The sequence below is a fragment of the Photinus pyralis genome, unplaced genomic scaffold (genome assembly GCF_008802855.1).
Source record: "Photinus pyralis isolate 1611_PpyrPB1 unplaced genomic scaffold, Ppyr1.3 Ppyr1.4_LG3b, whole genome shotgun sequence".
Lineage (NCBI taxonomy): Eukaryota > Metazoa > Arthropoda > Insecta > Coleoptera > Lampyridae > Photinus > Photinus pyralis.
In genome coordinates this window covers 26,791,311-26,807,981 of record NW_022170510.1, presented here as the reverse complement: position 1 = coordinate 26,807,981, position 16,671 = coordinate 26,791,311, and the positions used below count along the sequence as shown (strand labels likewise).

Genomic DNA, 16,671 nt, shown 5'->3' with positions numbered 1-16,671 from the left:
ATTATCTGACCATCCAGATTTTACTCAAGCCAAATTTTCTGGCTTGTGCAAGTAAACAATTTTCGTTTTCATGCACAATTTACTTGCACAAATTGGCATGCACAAATCAATTTGCGCAAATTGCATGAGCGTGAAAACGCACCTTTACACATTATACAACATACTTTAATATCATTAATATAATTGTGGGTGCATGGTGCACACAAGATAACACTCTCTATTAGTAGTTTAATAGTAAATTTATTATATTATTTTCTATGGAAGTTTGTTAAGTTAAATGAATAAAATTGAACCTTTGTTTTTATGAGATATAAGTACAAACCAGGGGGGTAAGGGGCCCTACACTATTTGTGTGCCTAGGGCCCGAAAAAGGTTAGACGCGACTCTGGATGAGGCCATCAGTTAAATTGAGGATGGAACTAAATCTCAAAGTTTGAATAAGGCCTACACGCGAATAACTTCCGAAGCTATTAACAAATTAAATTTCTTTTATAATATTAAAGGACAACTGCAAGAAGTAAACTCCTACAAACTTACTGTGTTTATCAATACATTCTAAACGTCGCTCCTTAAATTAATTCACTTTCACATACATGAGCGAACACCTTAAGTGAACGAGCATGAGTAACTTGACCATAACTTTACTGAGATCGCAAAGATAATAACAAATTACTTACTTTATTTTATAGCATACGTTTTATTGATGTTTTAATAGGATTGAGTGAGTAAGCTAAGCCGTTCTTTAACCGTAAGGATACATAAAGTGATCACTTTTAACCGTAAAGGCAGATAAAGTGAAACAATTGATTGTGCATTCTAAAAACATCTGTCATTCTTATTTCAAATGCACGATATAAATTGACGTTCAAAACATATGACAATTCTGTTTCTATGGAAACGGTCGCGACGACAAAACCTAAGCTTGCTATTTTTGACGTCTCTAAATTAAATTCAGAATTGTCAGAAGCTTGATAAAGATTCATACACATATACACACACTGCACACACTGCAAATACATAATCCCACACTTTCGTAGAGTGACGTGGCGTGGCATGTTGTGGGATGGCTTGCCGTACCATGTCACAAGTGTGTTCCTACCTTTACTCCGTAAACAAAATTTACATTGCAACAAAACCTACCCTTCAAAGCTATAAAAATAACTCATGAAACTATTGCAATGTTGAAACAAAAAAGAGGAAACACAAATACAACAATTTTTATTGGCGTGAATACAGTACTAATAAAGGTTATCGCATTTTCCTACCTAGGAAAGTGAGTTTGCAGATTTTGTATTTCATGCAAACCCCTTCAATTAAATACTGACATCTTCGTAAAATCTTTACGTTTCAAGTTCAAGCACAAATACAAGACTAGTATTAGTAATTTGGCAATTTGGTGGATAATTAATGAGGATATGTTTAATAGGGTGCAAAAGTTGGTTCTGTGGTTTTTAAAGTTCCCCAGCTCCGAGATGTTCGAAAGCAGGGAATATTATGCAGTGTTCTATTCGATAGGAGAGATACGCAAAACAGGTCAATGTGTGTGCGAGGAGCGTGAAAACAAATCTTTCTGCGTCATGCAATACTCAAGGCAACAATAGCTTCGAGCCGTTGTGTAGAATTTCAGCTTGTATTGTTTATTGTTGTAATCAGTACACACAAATGGTTCTAGGCTTAGAGGAAGTTGAATTATAATGTATGCTGCGTGTATATCTAAACACCTCCGATCTATCATCATTTGTCAATTGCTAATCGCATAAATGACACGTGTTGTAAAAGGTTGTAGCGCTTTTCTGTTCAATCCGCAAGTTTGTCTAAATATTTCACATTTTTCGCTACATACTACCTTCATTAGTTACCTTGTCCTTTAGAAACAGGTGTGTTCCATTACTCAACTAAAATGACTATTTGGGTCTTTTGGGAATATGCTTAAAGTTTCAAGCTCAGAAAAAGCCGGGCATGATGCCGGTTCTCATTTTTCATCTAACTCAAAGAAATAAATCAAGGGGTTAGCTAGAGTTATTTGATTTTCCGTTTCCTTTCTCATGCTTTAACTACAAACACAGAACCAATTATAATCATAGATCGCCTGGGAATTTAACCTTTTAAAAGTTAACTACCGAAGGAAATCCTAAGAATAAAAACTCAATCTGCCCGCCATTCATGTATTTACTCGGATCAGAATATATACCTATCAATATGTGCGATGAATTTCTCCATTATGGAAACGTTGTGATTGAATTCAATAAAAGGTACCTAACTAAATTGTTTGTAACGTTGTATTTTTGTTTAATATTGCAGAAATCCATAGCCCATAAGAAAATAAACAAAAATACAATGTTACCACCAGTTACTTTTTATTGAATATAAAATCACTATGAGTGGGTTCAATCCTTGGCTCGTAAACGGATAGATAGCGTGGTGATGTTTCTGTATCGGCACGCTGCCAAAATAAAAATCAAAAGTGCAGCTTTTTTAAGTTATGTTCTTATACAAAATGCTTTTACATTTAGCGTTCGTTGTTATGCGTTTATCTTCTTATGTCTTTAACTCTGTTCTACTTAAATGTATGTACTATTTTCATATCCACACAGAAAGTATATTGGGTCCAGGTCTTTTTCATTTTATGATCTTACGACTTAGTCGTGCCAACAGCGATAACTAAATCGAATTTAGGTTTATTACTTGTGATATGTTTCTTCCCTAAACGATTTTCTTTTAGACTATTCTACTACAAACATTTATAGAACATGCTTTGCGATGTTATATTTAATTTTGCAATTGTTTGAATAAGTCACTCTATGATTTAGTATATTTTCACTTATTTTCCAAACGTACGCAACTTTTCGACAATACAAATCTTCCAAAAACGTAAAGTAGAACTAGGCGCTCTGGGCCTGTGAACAATATACCACGCACAAGCGACCGATTGAAGTTAATTTTTAATAAAGTTTAATTCCCTTACACTTACAGATAAATAAGCCTCATATCCGATCATAGCTCCGATTTTCTTTAATAAATGCACAAAAAACACCAAGTTTGTTGTCACCCTCTTCGTTATTGGCTTAAAAGAAGTGACCTTATTGTAATTTCAATTGTAGATATGGGTTTTGGAAGTGGATTACTCACTTGAATGGGTAGGTACTTGGAAACCCTTACAGAAAGGGATCACTTAACTGTTTACTACGCGAACGACAAAGTCAAACTTCTGAATACGTGATACGTAGCACAAACCTAGACTATTCACTTTTATAAAGACTAATTAAATATTTTAAACCACCCTCTAAACGTTGTTCTACAGTAGCTTCTCAACCACAAAGACTGACTGCATTCACCAAAAAAAACCCATTTAACGTATTCTTATCCTGTTTAAATATTCTTCCCTCCTCAGACCCGTCGATACTTCTCCTTTATCATTTCATTAACTATAAAGGAAGGGCCCCTATTCGTACAATAAATTAACACTTCTGTTAACTACGCAGAACGCCCATCTATCCTTAAATTACATCATCTTTTTAAATGAAAAAAAGACAACGCAATTATCTCCCAATATCCCTAACCTTTCGTATCGTAAATTAACTGAACCATAAATCATTCGAAATACAAGGCGATTATTTAAATTGAAATATCTAATAATTCTAGTACAAATCAATAATGAACTCAGATTTAAATAATATGAACGAATTTCCAAATTAACAACCACATTTAACCTTGATAAAAATTGAAATTATACCATAAATATATTCTGCCCATAAAGTAAATTACGGAATTATCTTAGTATTTTGGGATCACCTTTAAATATACGTTACTATTATTATTTATTGTATAACGATTTTTGAATGAGACATTACCTTACGATAAAATGTAAAACGGAATTCACATGAACTTTAAGTGTGGATTGCATTTTTGAAAGGTGAAGTATGCTCAAAATGATAATTATAGCAAAGAATACTTAATAATAAGAAGTACAACGGAATAGGTTTCGTTGAAATAGTTATCTGTTAAATGTGTTGCCTAACCACATGAAATATTATTAATTAATCAACCTCCATGGCTATGCCCTGCAATGGCCTTGCAGGTTCCTACTTGCAATGTTGCCATATGCCATAACATCCTGCATCTTTATTTAATATTATTTTGCAAATCGACCTTTGAACTCCTCATTATTTTCATATATAATTTAATTTTATACGTAGCAAGATGAAGTATTGTTTGCTATGTACCTAGGGAAATTTACTGTTATTTCGGCATTCGGTATGATTGTATTTCCTCTGGAATTAACACAATGGAAAATCTAAATCACCTCCTACACTTTACGAGAATAACACGTTTTGAAGCACCAGGAATCCGGATCAAACAAAATCTCGATGTCGTCGATCTGTCTCTCTGTTGTGTTATTTTGCATAAAGCCAAATCATTTTAAAGTTTCCGCCGTGAAATTATTGAATCAATGAAGATTTTGCTCTACCAGTGATCTGAACCCAAAGTTTTGTTGTACACTTGTACCTACTAGATTTGATGAACACAGCGCTTGCTATTTGAAGTAATGGGACGCTAGCGTTAACCATACTTGCAGATGTATTCCACACTGACTCCCTGTACTGCGCAAACGCAAGCGCGCTAAAATTTGAATTTGTGTACAGTTGTCAAGTGTAAGGGGTAAATAATATACAGATAACCTGCAAACGTTATAATTGAAGATAATTTAGCTTACCTGCTTACCTATTATGTGTAGTAGGTATATGAAAATGCCATGTTATCAAGATGAATTTTGTTGTTATCTACATTTGGAGTGCATGGTCATAGAATATGCCAAAGGCGATATTAGGCAACTGCTTCGGTAAGTTCTGTAATAGTTAATTAGAAAGAGTTAATGACATTTACTTACAGCAATAACGTTACAGACCAACATTGACCTATGGTAAAGAGAGAGTCCGGTGCTGAACGAATCACAAAAAACCAGACTACAAGGATCATGACTGATAGCTAAAGTAGAGGTTTGCTTTCAAGTTGGCGCTATAATGTATTTAACCGGAATTCACAGTAGTGACCGAAGGCTTTAATTCGAGAAGAAGAACATATTCTTTCCGAAAATACAGCGACATTTGGTTTGTAATATGGAAGTCAGCAGGAACTGGTATTATAAACAAAACAAACGGTAGCACGTTAAAGCAAATTCAAATTTTAGCGCACTTGCGTTTGCGCAGTACAGGGAGTCAGTGTGGAACACATCTGCAAGTCGTTAACCATAGCCCCCCCCCCCCGAATGTCAAGATTTTTTTGCAACATTCATAATAGGGATAAATGAACTCAAAGTGGCACTAGCTATAGAGATTTTGCGCTTTCTTTCTTTAGCCAGACATTCAAAATGGTGGTTAACAGACCCCCAAATTCTTTTTGTTTAGCATGGTCGGGTAAATCAAAAAGTTGCACATTGTTGCATCCGAACAATGCACAGTAAGCCATCGTGAAATTTTAATACTAAAAACTAATACAAAAATCCGATATACTAACTGATACCCAACCATCCTCGAGATTGTGTTTGGGCTGTAATTTTAGGACCCGATGGTCTCTACGTAGCTGAAAAACAATAGTTCTTATTTAAGAACATGTTACATGTGTTCTGTGTACCATTTTTCAAAGCGATTGGACGTTTCTAAACAAAGATATCGTGTAGGTACACGGAGAGACAGACAGTAATACAAATTATAAACGATCTGGAAGAAAGTATGGACGTAACGAGTACAAAACGCACCTATTCCTTGATCTTACTGTACAATTACATTTTGTTTCATCTGACCAAGTAGAAAAAGGTCGCAGCATTGAATTTGACAGTTATAAATTCAAAGGTCCTCACCTAGGTGCAAACTATACCTAAATGACGAGTATTCGCGCCTTCGATGCATAACAAGGCAACTTCTCTGTAAATGCCTTTGGTAATGAGTTTGGTAATGAGTTTAAAAAAATTAAGAATTGTTGTCAAATTGCGATATTTTGTTTATGTGTTTTCAGTTCGTCGTTAGCGTAAGCGCCCTTGAATAAGGAATCTTTCTTATTCTGATATCAAATAATTATTACGATTTGCTTATACGATGGTAGCGCTAAATGAAATCGGATTTTTACAAAACATCAAACATGTTATAATTAGGGGATTGGCGGTATCAGAGGCGGATCACCGCTCAGGCACAATAAGCTTGTGCTTGGGCCCTCATCTTGTCTGGGGGCCTCCAAAACTAATAACTAGCAAGAAAAAATCTCTGGGAAAAATTGATTTTTGTTTATTGTACGTCCTGGAATTTATAAACGACAACGACAACCCCCAATACCACTAAACTATTGTGGGATTGCAAAGCCATTGTGTCCAGATATATAAAGTATTACTTGACGGGCTGCAATCTACATTCCCTAATGTGGAAACTATTTTGAAAATATTTTTAACCATGTCTATTTGTAACGCTAGTGGCGAACGTTCCTTTTCCTGTCTTAAACGAGAAAAAATCATTTACGAAATTCTCTTGGCCAAAGTAATTTAAATAATTTGTCCGTCATGTTTATTGAGGCTGATATTGTACAATTATTGGACTATGAATTGCTCATTTTTCTTACCTTAAATCCAGAAAAGTTCCCTTATAAGTTGTAATAGTTTATAGGTAGGTACCTTAATATTGCAATAAAACGTTAAATTTTAGACAATGTTTGAATTAGAACCCTACTTTACATCAATTAATATTAAAGTAGAAGGGAAGGTAACACCTCGGTTATGATTGAATGGATGTGAGTAGACATTCCATCAGTTTTTCAGACCTGATCATTATAAAACGGCCAATATTTGTGATTATACCATAATCAAAATTAAATTTCACATTGATTTAAAAATGTTAAAAAATTTTGAATTTTTATTAGGAGAGGGGCCTCAAAAGGGCGTTATGCTTAGGGCCTCTAAAGGGTTTAATCCGCCACTGGGCGGTATCAAATATTGACTGCATATCGATTGAGGGCAGATGTAAACAAGTACAAAGCAGGGTTTATGTAAATCGTAAATAATGGGAGTAAGTATTTATAGGACAGTAATAATATAATTGGAGAATTAAACAGGTGGCAGGTCATATTTTTGATTTATAGAATGATCGCACTGAAAGGTGATAACCGGGGAAGTGCGAGACAAATGACAATTATGTTGTTGTTAGTTTGATACCCATTGCTTTGAGTAACCTGACTCTCGCCCACACAGCTTTGAAATTATGGAGAGTATCTTTGGCAACACCGCCATGAATAATGTTACCGTTTTGCTGCAGGTACCTATAATCTCACCAACTTTACGGTACATTTTAGTTATTCAACTCAGTTACTAGAGGGCCAGGGTATCGCCCTCCCAGCGCTGAGTAGATTCAAACTATTTCACAATTTAATGATACGCTGCATCTCTTATTATTAGTTACTCTTTGATTATAGTGTGATGTCCTAAATTTGGAGAAAAATCGAAAAAGTTCACAAACCGCAACTTCGTACGCTCGATATCGACAGATGTACGATTGGGTGTCCAAACAAAACAGAATTCGTTACTTGAGTTATTCCTTTGAAATTCCTTCAAAGAAATTATCCTTAGCTCGCTCTGGATATAACTATTTCGGCTGTCCTTTTATATATTCCTACTTGTTGCGGCGCATTTATTAGGCTGCATTATGCGCACTCGTCGAACAACAATCGAATCGAATACAAGATGTTCGTTGTTTTGATCAACCAACAAGCTACGGTATCGCTACCGAAAATGGTAAACATCGTCAGTATCAATCGTATAATTGTTTATTGAACCTAACAATAACAAGTAAGTCCTTTCTCCCATATTTTGTTTCGCAATTGTGCACTCGTATCCACGCCAAATCAAGATCAGAATAAATTAACTTTACTTATAATTAAAAATACAAGTAAATTAATAAACACGCTGTGACGTTCCGCCCTATATATACAACCTGCGACGATGCACACATGTGTGTTTTATATTTTTTGAGTTTCAAGCTTTAATTTGAAATCGACTTCATTTAACCATAATGCAGAATCACATATTTGATACCGTTAACCTTTTGTTTGAAATCGTTTACGTTTTGGGGTAATGTTTGCTTAATTTATATTTATGTTTTGATTACATGGTCTTGACCAGAAGTAATATTCATTGATAATTCTTTTAATATGTGGAAATTACTTATTTATTTGATGTATGCACTTGTTGTTGTTTGTAAGTAACATTTTCTCTGTGAATGAAGCAGTCGCGGTGGTGGAAAAACCGTAACCCAATGAGCTACGCCACCTAATTCCGTGATCGACTTCGACATTCAACTGTAGGCTCGAAACCCCGAATGAAGGGCAAATCATACATCTCGGGGGCGCGATTATGTAAACCTTCGGTTTAGAATCTATGTGATATATGAGTTGCGGTGCACTGATTTCCACATATTTTGTCCTAACATTGAATTTGCCCTAAAGGCCACGTAATTTTTCATCTTGCTCTAAACAGAAAGATTTTATTGTACCAACGAAGAGTCACATCCTGTGTACTTCACCCTTTTTCAGAATGCTTACCGGACCCATTATCCCCAAAACTTGTTTTTAACCTGTTTGTCTCAATATTGTTGTTATAATTTTATGTTATACATTCACATCATTACAAACAATTAATTTTGCTACACAATTTGATATTAATTTGGCCCTTGGTTTTTTTGTTGTTGAAAAGTTCTTTTTTCTCAGCCTATTTCTGTTTTTACACGGTGAACCACCATTTTCAAGGTTTATAATTCTTGCAATGCAATGAAATTTATTTTGACTTAAATTTCCGAGCTTTTACAATCATAATAATTACGATCATTATTAAACAAACTTTTCACAATTTCAGTGTTTTATTTCACGTTCCTTCCCAACCATACTTAGCGTTGTTCACCGCTAACGCCTTAGATGTTTGATCACGTGCCACTTTTCGATTTCAAATTTAAGTTTTTGGAGGGAACAGTCAGTCGGGTAGCAATTTTTAAACGTTGAAGGGTTGATTTTATTTAAGAATAAGAATAAGAATTTTTTTATTAGAATTTTTTTATTTTTGTTCAAGTACAGCAGCAGAGTAGTTGAATTAACACCAAATAAAATTAACATTAATGAACAATCTGATTGACAAACTAACTAATATTTTTTTTTTGCTATACTAGAGAAAAAACTTAGGGCCTCTAAGGCAAGCCTGTGTAGAGGACACCCTCACGCACTTAAACTAAAAATGAAAACAATAAGCCTGCGGTCAGAATAAAACCAGACCATTGAACAAAACATAATTTTTTGTGTATCACAATATATATACCAAAGTACTAGAATTAAGAATTATTTATACGTAGGTTACATTTCTAAATATACCGTATTGTAGAAGTGGATAATTTGGCTTATACACGTAGGTTTACTAGCTACCTACCCCCGTACTTCAATTAAAAATTCAACATCTGGGAACGATAGCAGCCATCGCATTATCCGTGTCCTTGTACTGTGAAGTTAGCGTAGAACCTGGGAGTTAAGTACATTTCTCTTATACGAAAAGCATTGCAAGCATTCCACGCACAGTTGACATAACAAATATCGAAACTTTATTTTTACACGCCACAAGAATAGCAGAAACCTAGCATACAGAATGTCATAGCTATTTGTACAACTAGAGAAGAGAGTGGAGTTTTTCAACTCGAGTTCAAACTTTTACACATAATTTTTTCTGAAACTAAAACCAAAATTAAAAATGATCGTATGCAATAATGAAGTTTGACACATAGCAATACGGGTATGTTTCAAATTTAAATGTAATTATTAACATTAACGCAGTAATTGTTCACTAGAGAGGAAAACCCTCTTTAGAGACGCAAGTAGATTGTAAAGTAGTTTCAGAAAGAATTATAAACACATTGACACGGTACGTCGCAAATGACTTGGCAAATGTATCGATCGGTGCACAAATTAGCAGAGTGCGACATCAGCGAAAAAAGCACTTCGAGGACACACAGAACGCATCAAAATCCGTTTAGCCGTTCAGACACAAACACGCGCATAGAAGAACTTTATATATAACGAATAACGATATTACTTTAAGCCCAGTTTCACAAACGATGTTAAGATTAACCGTTGATTAAAAATATTAGAATGTTGGCCACCTTTCATTATAAGGTAAGGTGTTCTCCATTCTAATATTTTTTAACGACTTTTTTTGATTCATAAACGGTCAGTTATAAAATTACCTATCATTTTAAGAAACAACAAAGACAACGAATTGAATCGGACAGTTTTACGTGCGCAAGAAAGCGTTATAGGAAAGTGGAAAAAGTATCAGAAAATTCAAAAAATGCACGAAGAGAAAAGAGAGAGTAATAAAAATTAAAAATTTCCTGCTGAAGGCAGTCGTTAGGGGTTGCGGGATTTCCTTGTATCTATTACTAGCTCTAACACTTTCTCTTAATAAGACGAGTTAGATGCCTTTTATCAAACCTCTATTCTATGAAAATAATTAGATTGTTTATTAGTAATAATTTATTAGTATACACGAGGTAAAAAATTTGATGTATGAGAAGAAACGGGATTTCCCAAAGGCTATACGAAAATCGCCGAGACTGCTAGCTATCAAATGCATCAAATAGAATTTGAGATAAAAGGGTTAATATTCAATTCAAAATAGGATACGACACTAAATATAAAAAGTTATACTGTACTTTCATACAAGCATTCAAATATGTGATCATGTTTCTAATATATTTTTATTGTCGGAACGAAAGATATAGAGCGAGATCAACTAATCACCCTTTGGAGACACCTATCCGACGGAATGAAGGAAAAGTTCAATTAGTTTTTACACGATGTTGAACAGGTGAGAAATTGACTTCATTGCAGTATATACCCCTAACTTTATCTAATCAAGTACTGTAGAGACGCAGCCATTTCAAATATTAAAAGATATTGGTGTTTGGCTTGCTACCCAAACACCAATATCTTTTAATATAGGCGTTTATTACGACGCAAAACTCGAAAGCATAAAAAAAATCCTGAAAATAGTGATCCTTTCTTGATCAGACTTTTTTATGAACAAGGGCAAGTACTCTGTCACAAATATGTGAATGTAATTAAATACGAATCAGAAGAACTACTAATTACTAACATACCTGAAACAACGAGAAGTTCACGTGAAAACTTGGATTATCTATCACAATATAATGAAAACTCGGCTGCGATGCTGCCATTTGCCGGGAACGTACACATCCATAAGATGAACGTAAATATACTAAACGAGCAAGGCTTTAGAAGCGACATCTAAATCTGTATGAAACTTTATCAAGCTACAAAAAGACACGCATATACGTCAATCGCTTCAATGGCTAGGGGTTTTTAAGGAACTATGTAAACTGTCCTAAGCTCTTTGTTATGCATAGTGGCATACTTCCTAAATGTCTCCATATTTTTTTGGAAAACGTATATTTGAAAGCTTTTCGTGTGCGAAGTTTAAGATACGTTCTGGATTCTGATGTCAATTTTTTGAGGATAATACACCTACATCTTATCAACTTTCAAGTTTCCGCTATGCTGAAATTTGTATACTTTTTTTTTCTTTAAGATTATTTAGTGAAATGTTGGATACTGATACGGAGTAGAAATTATTTACTTAACGCCACTTCTGTGAAACGGATTATCTTTATAGCTTAATTAAAAAATTAACTTAGAACAAAGAGATGGAGGGTGAATAAATTAATTGCAGTAAGAAGACGGTTGAATGGTGATTTAGTAATTCAATTTGCATTGACCAGTTTGTGTTCCCATTAGGCTGTAATCTGAATAATTAGATAACATCAGCGATTGATTCATATTCTAACGTAAAAGCTTCCCGACTCTAGTCGCTAGAGTATTAGTCCATGTTCAGCTAGATCGTCCATTCAACAAACAAATCATCTTATTTTGTCGTTTGGTTTCGGATTCTCTGTAAATATGGATTGTAAAGGATTGTTACGAAATAAAAAAAATTGCGGGTATAAAATTGGTCTTTATGAGTTGAACTGTAGTGTAAACAATATACACAATCAGGATTGAAAGTCTTGCTGTTTACCGAAAGATGTGTAGGTAGGAGTTGATTCGTTTTTTTACGGGTTAAAAGAGGAAGAATGAGGCCTACATCGATTTTGTCAAATATAATGCTCAGACATTGTTAGTCAATTTGATTTGTTTCAAAAATCTGTTGTTCACACGAAACGTTCAATACGACATGTCATTTCGGTTACATAATATTCTAAAAGTTGAAACAGATTTTTCTAAATACCATTTTGCAAGGTTAAGTTATCAAATCACCGAACCTTTTTTGTTAAAAAATCGTATGGAAATTTTTACTTTTGTTCACGATTTTTACTCTACGTGTTCATGACGTTTATTCCTATCTATGAACAATAGGATCCAATTTTGGAATAACAGTAAATCGTGAATTTTAATGATATTATTAAATTATAGGTTATAAAGGATCCCTTTGTATACAATTTAGTACACAACTTTCAAAATGTGTTGTAACCGAAATTTTTTCATAGTGATCCTTAATAGCCCATAATAATATTATTGAAATTTGTGATTTACTGTCACTCCAAAATCGGAATTGACAAAATTGTTATTCCAATGGCAACTAGATCGGACTATGTTTACTATATATTAATTTGACTGTCACTTTTTCCGAAAACTTTTGAGACATACGTTAAAAGAGAACGTAATTTTAAGTTTTCTTACTTTTATTAATTATCGATCGTCTGTGTGCGGGGTACTTTGTCTGACAAACTTCGCAAGCTTCTCCTTCTTTCAGAAATGTCGTTTTAATTTTCATTTTGTTGACCAAAACTCAGGTGCAAATATCTCTAGAACGGAGTGCCAAAGTGACAAAATAAGTTGAATGATTCGACAAAACGTATCTCAAAAATGAGAGTCAGAGAAAAATCTCAAAAATCACATTATACTAAATTGCGCACAGAAGCGCAGCAAGATTGAACTGCTGTGGTACCCCTGATGTCAAAATGGTTTTAGTTTTGGGTTATATTGTTCTAAAATATATCCACACCAATATTTTTCTCGGATGTGTGAACATTTAAAAGGACTTACCTATTTAAACGGTAGATAATCCACGTAAAAACTTTAATTTTCTGGGTGAAACGATCCTCGTGTTATGCCAATCAAAAATGGCCATTCGACGTATTCTAGGAAAGGTACAGCTTGTTATAACGCGATAGATCGCACTATATTGTCAAGAACTTTCGCGTCATCTGTTCTTTCAACATTCACAGATGAATAATTGTCATTTTTAGAGACTTTTTACACATTCTAAAGCAATTTGAAAATGAAATCGGAAATGTACCATCCCTACTACGAAAACTTGAGCATTCATAGAGCACAATATGTGTAGATTCGTCTCAAGAAGACGGAAATAAATTTGAATTTTTAGTTTTGTTTAATAATTCCTTTGGCATACCAGGTCAAATCCTAACTCGACGTCGGTCGTTTGCAAAATGTATATTTAAAACGAACGGTTGGTTATGAATTTTTACATAGCTAATTTTATTTACTATGGAAATTCGCTTCTACCTTCTGTCAACAACAGAGCATCTCAAATCATTCCCCATCGAATGAATTTTTTAACGTTCTTCAACAAAATATGAAAACCCCATCTCAGATAGGACCAGAAAACGTTGCCGGAATGCAGAGCGACGTTTATTATAAAATTCACATTTCCGAATGTGTACATGCATCATTGAAGTATACACGTTCGTGTAGAAAAAATTATCTACTAAAAGAATTGATTTGTAACGTACCTAAAACTCTCCTTTTGTCCACGACGAGTGCGAGAATCATATCTGAAACAAAAAAATTCGCGTTAGTATTTATATTTCCGCTTTTAATGGATTTCTTCCCTTAATTCCGAGGTTTGCGGCTACCACATCATTAATAATGCAAGAGATTTATGCTCATGGGAATGCCGGATATAAGCGTTGAAAAAATTTTATTGCCACAAATTAATATACGTATTTAATTATGCTCGTGAAATGTAGCTCTTATTGCAGCATCCACTGTGGAAAATGACATTTCGTCTTTTTTACAGAAAGTTTAATATCACGAGCGCTTTTCTATTAGGAGTAAATGTTCTGAACTTACTCTCATTAGAGTTGATTTCTAATATCCATTTTTACCACTCATTAGTAAGGGAGGATTGCATTGGGGTAAGAAACGCTTTCCACTTTTTTTACGGAAATACACGTTTTGAAGCACCAGGAATACGAATCAACTTTCGACTTTCGTCGATTTTCGACTTTCGTCGACTTTCCACTTTCGTCGACTTTCGACTTTCGAAATCTACCGAAATATATCCGAAACAAACGAAGGGTTAAAACTATCAAAAATTCAAAATTTAACCATTATTTTGAAAATAATCCAAATTTGGGGCCTAAGGTCAGATACGCAACTTTTTTAATGCCGCCATTGGCACCAGCGACCCTATATCATTCGACCCCTAGAACGCCGAAATTCGTCAATTTTTACAGGTTAAAACCTTGAACGCCCTTTTGAATAAAAGTGTTCAAATTCTGAACCCATACGAAAATTTTGATGGGTGCTGCGGGTGAAAAGTTTTATTTGGACCTAATAAACACGTGTACCGATTTTCATGCTTTTGTCACAAAATGCAGCGAAAAAATTTGCACCACCTACGCTAAAAAAGAAAACAACAGCATATCGCTTTCTATTTCTTGATATAATCACAAAAGTAAAAGAATTGTACAAAGTATATCGAATTCTAGGCAATCATTTGCAGGTATTGTTAAAAAAGAGAACGCAATTAAACATACAAGCTAAGCGATTCTCGCTGTAACTATCTCAAGACGTGATTATTTCGTTCTACCCTTTCTACATACCGTATACCAATGTTTCTTTCTGCATACATTTATTTCTGAATGTTTGCTTGAGAAAATAAGAATCGTGGTAGAGATCCCTAGACGCGTCTCTTTAAATTTAGTTCTAGCAGCGTTTTTTTTTTGCGAAATTCAATTCTCATTGTGTAAAAAGCAAATCGATTGTCTCGCCCCTTCGCTGAATAAAATTACGAAGTTAATAGGTAAAAACCGTGGGGATCAAGATACCTCAATAATCTAATATTACAAGGCAGTATATGCTATACAGTAACCGTCGTAAAGTAAATATACTATAAAACTTAAGCCATTAGACCTACGTTGCTGAAGTAAGCACCGCATAAATCCCACAATACGGATGGGAGTGCACACTGATCTGATGTATTTACGATTTCACTGGATGATAAAATAATTCCACCATAATAACGCAGATCTAAATTTTGTGGAAACGTTCTTAATAAACTAAAACTCAACGATAAATTGATAAAACAGGACCGACATGGAGCATTATGGCTAGGGCTACACTGTCTTTATAGTCACTGTAAAAAAGTATTTGTTTAAAGCAACATCTCTGATCTCTTTAATAGTAGCGATACTAAACACTTCAAATTGTCAATATAAAAGCATACAAATCTCATTTAATATTAATCCTTTCGATCCCAAAGAAAATTAGCATTTTAGTTCACCCTCTCAGTGTAGTGTGAAGGTACCTATTAAAGTAAATATTGTCGCTCGTTGGACAAATAAAAATCAATAGTAGTTTAACTTTGAATTTCAATTTATCGGTTACTTTGTTATCGATTTGGAGTCTGTAGGAGGAGCCAACTGGCCAACTAGACTAGTAGGTGCAATTAATAGACTATCTATCCACTTTCATGCACCTACTTATATTAAGCATGCTATTTATACTCCCCACCACAGTTCTAGATAAATTTGGGAAAAGTTACACAAGCTTACTTTCAAAAATCACAGAAAATGGACCAACCTTTTCCAAAAATTCAGGGCACCCAAAAAGTTAGTAATACTACTGACATGAGTCAGCTGAAGCATTAAGATATTCGTTTTAAATTGAATAATAAACACCACGAATATATTTGCATATCATATTGGAAATTATTTATAAACGACATAGAAATTCCCACTAAATTCCATCCGTTAAAAACATAACGACCGTTTCAAGGACCGTTTGTAACGATTTATTTTCTCCATTACGGCTGTTCAATCTTGGACAGAAACACATTTCACAACTAAAATAATTAATCGTAATTAACGTAATTATAGTTTAGCGTAATATATTGTAATCAGTAGGAATTCGCAACATTGGTGTAAACAATATGTCGGAATGTACTCTTTACGCGAAAAACGCACGATCTAATAGTAATTGGAACTAGGCTAACATAAACTGCAAATATTGGAGAATGAATTAGTAGTTTGAATGATAGATACCACGTCGATCAATTAGATGGAATTTAACCACGCAATTTTTCGGTGCAGAAATGACAGGCATTTTTCAAAAACTTCCATTTCGTGTCTGTTCCTTTAAACTCTCCGTTCGGCACGTTGGTGGAAAGCTAATGTAGTGTTAATTTCCTTAGGTTGATTGAACTTTTACATAGAAGTGTTCCATCTTTAACGATTCACCGTTTAATTGTGATTTCGAAATTGAGTTTGTTCCGTTTTGCAGTTATCTCGATATTGAGGATCTGAATGGAAATTTTTTACGCGTGACATCCGATATCCG

At 34.3% G+C, this 16,671-nt stretch overlaps 1 protein-coding gene and 1 long non-coding RNA gene across 5 annotated transcripts in view; one reads left to right on the top strand and one right to left on the bottom strand.

The window, feature by feature from the left end:
* Positions 1–16,671, bottom strand: part of LOC116167354 — a 79,819-nt gene that overhangs the window by 50,906 nt on the left and 12,242 nt on the right. For 2 of the 3 annotated variants that reach the window (XM_031482701.1, XM_031482704.1), the window contains exon 2: positions 13,842–13,883. The gene's annotated coding sequence lies outside the window, so the exon portion shown is untranslated. Of the gene's footprint in view, positions 1–537; positions 584–13,841; positions 13,884–16,671 lie in introns of those variants that run through there. The other variant, XM_031482702.1, reaches the window with a different exon arrangement.
* Positions 4,783–5,151, top strand: LOC116167356. 2 transcript variants are annotated; one of them, XR_004144513.1, is made up of 3 exons: positions 4,783–4,840; positions 4,905–4,997; positions 5,045–5,151. It is a non-coding gene; the product is annotated as an uncharacterized LOC116167356 (long non-coding RNA). The 2 variants fall into 2 exon arrangements; XR_004144512.1 differs by having other exon boundaries at positions 4,831–4,840; positions 4,891–4,997.